Here is an 8,421-nt window from a genome sequence, read left to right on the forward strand (position 1 = left end):
TCTTAAGTCGCGTCACTTCCTTGTTGGCTTCATCAAGAGCAGTCTTCAGCTTGGTATTTTCTTCTTCTAACTTTCCGACTGAAGCCAGCTTCTGGTCGGTGAGTACTGTTTTCTCCTCTACCTTTTTCTGCACGGCCGCAAGATCAAGATCCTTCATCTCCAAGGCCTGCCTCATTTTTTCTAAAAATAATATCACTCGGGTCAGAAAAAGGAGGGCAAGGATGGCAAGAGAATCAGTCGACAAGTTTAAACTTCCCATACTAGCAGTTTCATCCGTAGCCTTCTCCAAGTTTTCCTTGGCCAACTCCAGATCAAGATTGAGCTAGATCTGCTTCTGTTCCAAGTTAGCAAACCGATCTCCAAGCTCACAAGATTTCTGTGGTCAGTGAACAGTCAGTCGACAGAAACAAAGTTTGGTTACTTCCAAGCAATAAAGTTCAAGTTCAAAGAGTTCTAAGACTACTGCCGAATCAAACATTCAACAGTAGTCTCGGGGACTACACCCAGTGGGTGCACTTAGCATGCCCCCACTGGTTCGGCTTTCCAATTGACTTGGTCCGTCCAGTCAGAAAAAAAAAGAAGAGAGAAGTAACAGTTATTCTCAGACCACAACCGACTGCCCGCAGTCGACTGCGGTCTCGGGGACTACACCCAGTGGGTGTGCTACCTCTTGAGCATGTGTTGGTTTTCCCTTGAAGAGGAAAGGGTGATGCAGCAAAGTAGCGTAAGTATTTCCCTCGGTTTTTGAGAACCAAGGTATCAATCCAGTAGGAGGATACACGCAAGTCGCCTCGTACCTACACAAACAAATAAGAACCTTGCAACCAACGCGATAAAGGGGTTGTCAATCCCTTCACGGCCACATGCAAAAGTGAGATCTGATAGAGATAATAAGATAAATATTTTTGGTATTTTTATGATATAGATTGGAAAGTAAATATTGCAAAATAAAACAGATCGGAAACTTATATGATGGAAAATAGACCCGGGGCCATAGGTTTCACTAGTGGCTTCTCTCAAGATAGCATAATCTACGGTGGGTGAACAAATTACTGTCGAGCAATTGATAGAAAAGCGGATAGTTATAAGAATATCTAGGCATGATCATGTATATAGGCATCACGTCCGCGACAAGTAGACCGAAACAATTCTGCATCTACTACTATTACTCCACACATCGACCGCTATCCAGCATGCATCTAGAGTATTAAGTTCATAAGAACAGAGTAACGCATTAGGCAAGATGACATGATGTAGAGGGATAGACTCAAGCAATATGATATAAAACCCATCTTTTTACCCTCGATGGCAACAATACAATACGTGCCTTGCTGCCCCTGCTGTCACTGGGAAAGGACACCGCAAGATTGAACCCAAAGCTAAGCACTTCTCCCATTGCAAGAAAGATCAATCTAGTAAGACAAACCAAACTGATAATTCGAAGAGACTTGCAAAGATATCAAATCATACATATAAGAATTCAGAGAAGAAGCAAATAATGTTCATAGATAATCTTGATCATAAACCCACAATTCATCAGATCTCGACAAACACACCGCAAAAATAATTACATTGAATAGATATCCAAGAGAATCAAGGAGAACTTTGTATTGAGATCCAAAGAGAGAGAAGAAGCCATCTAGCTAATAACTATGGACCCGAAGGTCTGTGGTAAACTACTCACACATCATCGGAGAGGCTACGGTGTTGATGTAGAAGCCCTTCGTGATCGATTCCCCCTCCGGCGGAGCGCCGAAAAAGGCCCCAAGATGGGATCTCATGGGTACAGAAGGTTGCGGCGGTGGAAATAGGGTTTTGTGGTGCTCTCTGATGTTTTCGGGGTACATGAGTATATATAGGCGAAAGAAGTAGGTCGGTAGAGCCACGAGGGGCCCACGAGGGTGGGGGCGCGCCTCCCTGCCTCGTGTCCGCCTTGTTGCTTCCTTGACATCCACTCCAAGTCTCCTGGATCATGTTTGTTCCAAAAATAACTCTCCCGAAGGTTTCATTCCGTTTGGATTCCGTTTGATATTCCTTTTCTGCGAAACACTGAAATAGGAAAAAAACAGCAATTTGCACTGGGCCTTTGGTTAGTAGGTTAGTCCCACAAATAATATAAAAGTGTATAATAAAGCCCATTAAACATCCAAAACAGATAATATAATAGCATGGAACAATTAAAAATTATAGATACGTTGTGCACTCAGCGTGCCCCCACTGGTCCGGATTTCACTCGACCAGACCTGTCTAGACCGAGTGGAAAGACTGAAAAGAGACATTTTTTTATCAAGACCCCGTTCGAATTACACATTCGGCAGCAGCCTCGGGGACTACACCCAGTGGGTGCACTCTGCGTGCCCCCACTAGTTGAAAGATACAATCGACGCAACCTAGTCGACTCAAAGTGGAAAAACTACTTAGCAAAAATTGAAACACCCAGTGGCCGTACAAATGCAAGGTGCAGACTGGCAATAGATGCACGTTAAAAGATTTCAGATACATATCCTAACAGAACAAGCGTCAAGCTAGAAGATCGGTCGGAAATCAGCTAACCTGGACATTGGTCTGCAGTGCTGATCTGGCATCATAGGCAGCATGATTGGCCTCGTGCACCACTTTCATCTGCTCCATCATAAGGCCCGCCTGGCGTATGGCTTCCTTAGCAGCGCTCACATGGTCCTCTGGGACATGATGGGTGGTGAAAAGTGGAGAAGGTGGAACAACCGCAGCAGCTTGATGGTCTGAGGCATGGAGTTGCACAGACGAAGCAGGGACTTGGACAGTCGACGACGAAGGACGCTTAGTCGACACAGGATCAGCAAAGGTAACAGAAGCTCGATTGAGGTCCCTGAACTGCTTGATCACTGGTTCTGACACTGGTCTCGACCGAGGTGCCTTGCTAGCTGGTACCCCCCTGCCTGAGGTCCTGCCCCTCCTTCCCGTAGGCTTCTGGGGCATATCTTCATCGTCATCTGGAAGTTCAATAACATTCGGCGGCGCTGCAAAAGACTGGACCACAAAGGCTCAGTTGACCGTGAAAACTAATTGACAAAGTAAAGACAAGATGTCAGGAGTAATACCTGCTTTAGAAGTGGTCGCGTTCTCCATTTCCTCATCATCGTCATCCTTGTAAACGGAAGTCCCAGAAGTAGCAGCACTGCAAGTTTCAGAGTTCACTCGGTCAAGCTGAAGAATGAGTCGATTGAAATACAGAAGTTTCCAAACAAGGAAAAAGTAAAGAGGCAAAACAAAGTACTTACGCAGAAGCGACAGGAGCATCCACCTTGATCTTAGGCAGGGCCTTCCGAGGCTTTGTAGGTGCAACTTTGGGCTGCTTCAACGCCTTTTCAGTTAGCTCGGGCGAAGTTGTCCGGGTGCGCTTCGATGCCTGTTTACTTGGAGCGACTGCTTGGCCTCGTACACTTGCTGGGTCGTGCTTTTTCTTGGAACGTTTTTCAGAACGAGGTGGGGAGTCGACTTCTTCGCCGATGCTTGAGTCTTCACTTTCTCCCCCATCCTCGTCGTCAGATTTCCAGTCGCCGCTCTCACCTCCGATCGCCTCTCCCTCCTGGACTTGCTCTCTATTCGGCATAGAGTACATCTCAGTATAGATCTGCAAGGCAAAGAATTACACAAATATCAGTCGGACTCAAGACAGTTACAAATCAGAGCAAAAAGATACTCGGCAGTAAAGCTTAGACCTTGTCTGGTTCATTGGTGTCGTAAAATGGTGAAACCCTCCTGGACACCCTGGGGTTGTCTTTGTTTCCAGTGATGCCTTGCAACCACTGCTCCACTGTCTCCTCGACTAATTGGACTACCCGTTCGACTAGCATGTTCACCTCTGCTTTCTCTGCTGGAGTCAATTTCAAAGAGGAGGGCTGCTGGACTCAGTCCATGGAGAAGGGAGGAAGACCAGTCGACTGGCCAGGGGTCGGTTGGTCTTTACAATAAAACCAAGTCAACTACCACCCTCTAACTGAATCGGGTAGAGTCATAGCAAGAAAAGTACTTCTACCCCTCATCTGAATCCCTAGACCTCCGCACATCTGGATCATGTGCGTCCTCTCATCACTCGGATTAGCCTTTTTTACAGTCTGTGAGCGGCAGGTAAAGATGTGTTTGAAGAGACCCCAGTACAGTCGACAACCCAGAAAAATCTCACACATGGAAACAAACGCAGCGAGATATGTGATGGTGTTGGGGGAAAGGTGGTGAAGCTGGGCTCCGAAAAAGTTCAAGAAACCCCGGAAAAAAGGATGAGGGGGCAGAGAAAAGCCACGGTCGACATCAGTTGCGAGGAGGACGCACTCACCCTCCTGCGGCCGCGGCTCGGTCTCGCTTCTCGGCAGCCTCCAAGATCCGTGGGCAATCAAGCCCCCTTCAACCAAATCCTCCATGTCCTCCTTCTGAATCGTGGAACGAATCCAGTCGCCCTAGATCCAGCCGGACCTCGACGACGACCCCCCCCCCCCCGACTCGTTTTCTTGCCCTTCGCCACTGCTGTCGCCTTCTTTGCGCGCTCCAGGGCCGCTGTCTTGTCTTTCCCCATCGCGGCGAACTGCGCTCAAGCAGGGCAGCGACATCGAGATTGTGGGCGGGCGTAGTGGAGAAGCGGAGGAGGAAGAAGGGGAATAAGAAACATTGTGTGGGCCCAAGCGATCCTGTCAAATCCCGCAAGAGTCGCGCGCTCGGTATGTGGCGAAAAAGGTGGCACGAGAATCGAGGCGCCCTTACCTAATCCGTTCTGTTTACTGCGGTGCTCTCTGTCCCGCGCGCTTCTCCAAATTTCGAATCCCATGAGATCCGGGAATGGCAGCGCAACCAATCGCGCCAAAGATTTCATACCGTTCCAACACTCGAAGAATATCAGCATAAGTTCATTCGACCAAATCTAAATGGATCAAGGCGACTGCAAATGAAGTTGAAGTTTCAGCATGATTCATCGGCCCAGGTAAAATGCCTCCGAAGCATAAAAATCGGGTCAGAATCATCTTCAACCTCTTCTCCACTCGGACCCCGACAGATGAGGATTCGATGGCCTGCTGGGCCATTCCAGATGGTTTTCCGCCCACGCAGGTGCCGACAGTTCACGAATATGACTCGCCGCAGCTCATTTGGGCGCGGATGAGCACGGGCACCGACAGCGCCCGAGCTGCCCTCGACATGTTCGAAGGAATGACCGAACAAGAGTCGGTACATTTTCTTTGCTCTTGTCTGATCAGATTTTTGCATAGACCACTAGTTCATTTCGCATATGATGAATGCTTGCAAACCATAATCATGTAGGAGGCTTTCTTGTCGAACATGATCAATGACAATGAAGATCCAACCGAAATGGAGTATGAATTGGAGGCCACCACCGCATTTGAAGTTGGGACAACATCCGATCTCAATCCGAGCAAGAAGAAGAAGAAGACCAAGATGCACTAGTGCAGAACCGGCCTTTATCACCGGTTCATAAGGGCCTTTAGTGCCGGTTCTGCAACCGGCACTATGGAGTGGAGACTAAAGGCCCCCCCTTTAGTACCGGTTTGGCACGAACCGGCGCTAACGTGCCACCACGTGGCATGACCCAGGCCCGGGTGCGTGTAGGACATTAGTACCGGTTGGTAACACCAACCGGTACTAAATGTTTGGATGTGTTTTGGTTTTAATTGTTTTCCTTTAGTTTTGTGTTTTCAATTTAATTTAGTGATTGTTTTACATTATAATGAGTTGTTAAATCATTAGGTGAAAGTACCGTAGATTAGTTTCGACTGGATGCATGTGGATCCTAGCTAAGTGATCAAGTATATGCCATATCCATATTACTTAGATCACTAAGTGATCTAAGTAATATGGATATGGCATATACTTGATCACTTAGCTAGGATCCATCCAGTTGAAACTAATATGCGGTTTGTTTCATAAATGATATAATAACTCATCATCATCATCATCATCATCATATTATAAGCGTTCATAACACCAAAAAAGCAAATCACTCTTTGAGATTAAGTTCAGGACGAAGAACACAGACACGCATGAGAGGACAACAAGTACTAAGAGCATGATAACTAGCTAAATCACTCCTGCTGCTCTCTCTCAGGTAAAATAGCATAGAACATGTATAGATCTCCTGATTCATCATATTGGAGCATGCAGATGAACCTGTCTCCTAATCATGGGCTGCGCTTCTGATTGCTGCCCCCTAGTACTTCTCTGCGATCGTTAACAATTTTGCTCCAATCTTTCACTATTAAGCATTCATCGCTTTCAGAAATCCTGAATGCACTCATGTGCACTGTAGGATATCTTGGCCGTAAGCTAACAATTGACATGCGACCTTTAGTCTCGATCCACTAAGGCACAACTGTCACCGGGAGTCCCCGTTGAAGAACATCGTATAGTAATTAATATACTTAGCAATGAAAGTTTAGCTTGAAAAATAATGTATGCAAAAGATGCACTGAGGGACTAATAGTAAAAATCTTACCATCCTTCCTAAATACATGTGACCGTAGTTCAATACGATCACTATTGGTCGCACGTTTTGAGTACTAAGATTTTCAAATTCAGGAAAATGATTTCTCTTAACAGCATCAAGGTCCTCAAGCCATGAAACATAATGACTTATCTCCTCGCAGTTTAGTTCAGCTCCGGGACAGTAGTAGGTCCTGTATACCAAGCGCCGGACCTGTTTGCTTGAATGGAAATAAGCTGTCTATAGAAATTAGTTGTGAACTATTTTTGAATAAACAATATCAAAGACATAAATATGGTTGAGAAACTCACATAATGGTAGAACTGGAGGCGTCTGCACATCGACCCAGATGTCTCTATTACCATCAATATCATCTTCCGGACGAATATCAAAGGTGATAACCATATCAGGCTCAAATGCATAAGCCTTGCATAGTGCTTGCCAAGTTTTGCATTCAAAATAGGTGTACGTATCTGCATTGTATAATTTGACGTTGAAAGTATAACCATGCTCGGTCTTCAGGTAAACTCTCTTTACCTCCATAGTTTCCATAGCACTGAAACCTATCTTATCCAAGACAAAAATTCTTGCATGGCAGGGGATGCGCTAGTAGAATAGTAAAAATTTAAAATTATAAGTTGAAGCAAATGAAGCATATATAAGTCATGCTTAATTACGAAAAAAGACTTGTCGTTGTGACTTACTGTATCCACTTCGAAGGTCTCATCCAGCTTGATGCTGAAGCACCTATCATCAACAAGGAAATTTCTGTCGCACAGGCCGCGTTTGTCTTCACAGAATTCGCACTTAATGAAATCTTTTTCGTCATCAGACGACATTTCCTATGTTCATATAGGTGAAACATTAAACACTTACTAGTTCTATTAATTCAAGTAATTCAACTAATTCAACTCCTTCTATTAGTTCAACTAGTTCTATTAATTCAACTAATTCAACTAAGCATTTAATAAAAATAAACGTGTTCTATTAATTTTCTTACTAAAATAAAGTAGCTAGTTCCATATAGTAATATTTTAATTAGATCATCAAATCTCAGATATCTAAATTTTCTTACTAAAAATAAACTAGTTCTATTAATTCAACTAATTCAACTAAGAATTTACTAAAAATAAACTAGTTCTATTAATTTTCTTACTAAAATATATAAAGTAGCTATATATAGTAATATTTTAATTAGATCATCAAATCTCATATACCTAAATTTTCTTACAAAAAATAAACTTGTTCTATTAATTTTCATACTAAAAATAAACTAGTTATGTTAATTCAACTAGTTCAAATCTCATATATATACCTAATTAATATCTAGCTAATTCATCTAAAATTGACATTAATATTTAACATCTTTTCCATATAATTCATCCAACATTAACATTCTAACATTCTTATATACGTAATTTATCTAACATTAATCTAAAGAACAGAAAACAGAAAATAAGTAAAAACAATATGTGTGTGTGTGTGTGTGTCTGTGTGTGTGTATGTGTGTGTGTGTACGAGCGGGGGGGCGGCGGCATACAGGCGGCGGCGTGAGACGGCGATGCGATGGGGACGGCGCGACGACGAGCGGCAGGTTGGGGGCGACGGCGCGATCGAGACGGCGACGTGGTACGGGGCGGCGGCGACGGGCGGCGGGGGCGGCGGCGACGGGCGGCGGGGGCGACGGCGGTGACGGCGACAACGGGCGGTGAGGGCGACGGCGGTGAGGGCGACGGCGGTGACGGCGACGACGGGCGGCGGGGGCAACGGCGCGCGGCGGGGGCGGCGAGGGCGGCGGCGATGTCGCGCGAAGTAGTTGGCGAAGAAGTGGTGGTCGATGAAACTGAATTTTTTGTAAGTGTCATATATATAGGAGGGGCCTTTAGTACCGGTTGGAGCCACCAACCGGTACTAAAGGCCAATTTTCGCCAGGCCAAGAGGCGGGAAACTGCCCC

Source organism: Triticum aestivum, chromosome 7D (genome assembly GCF_018294505.1).
Source record: "Triticum aestivum cultivar Chinese Spring chromosome 7D, IWGSC CS RefSeq v2.1, whole genome shotgun sequence".
Taxonomy (NCBI): Eukaryota; Viridiplantae; Streptophyta; class Magnoliopsida; order Poales; family Poaceae; genus Triticum; species Triticum aestivum.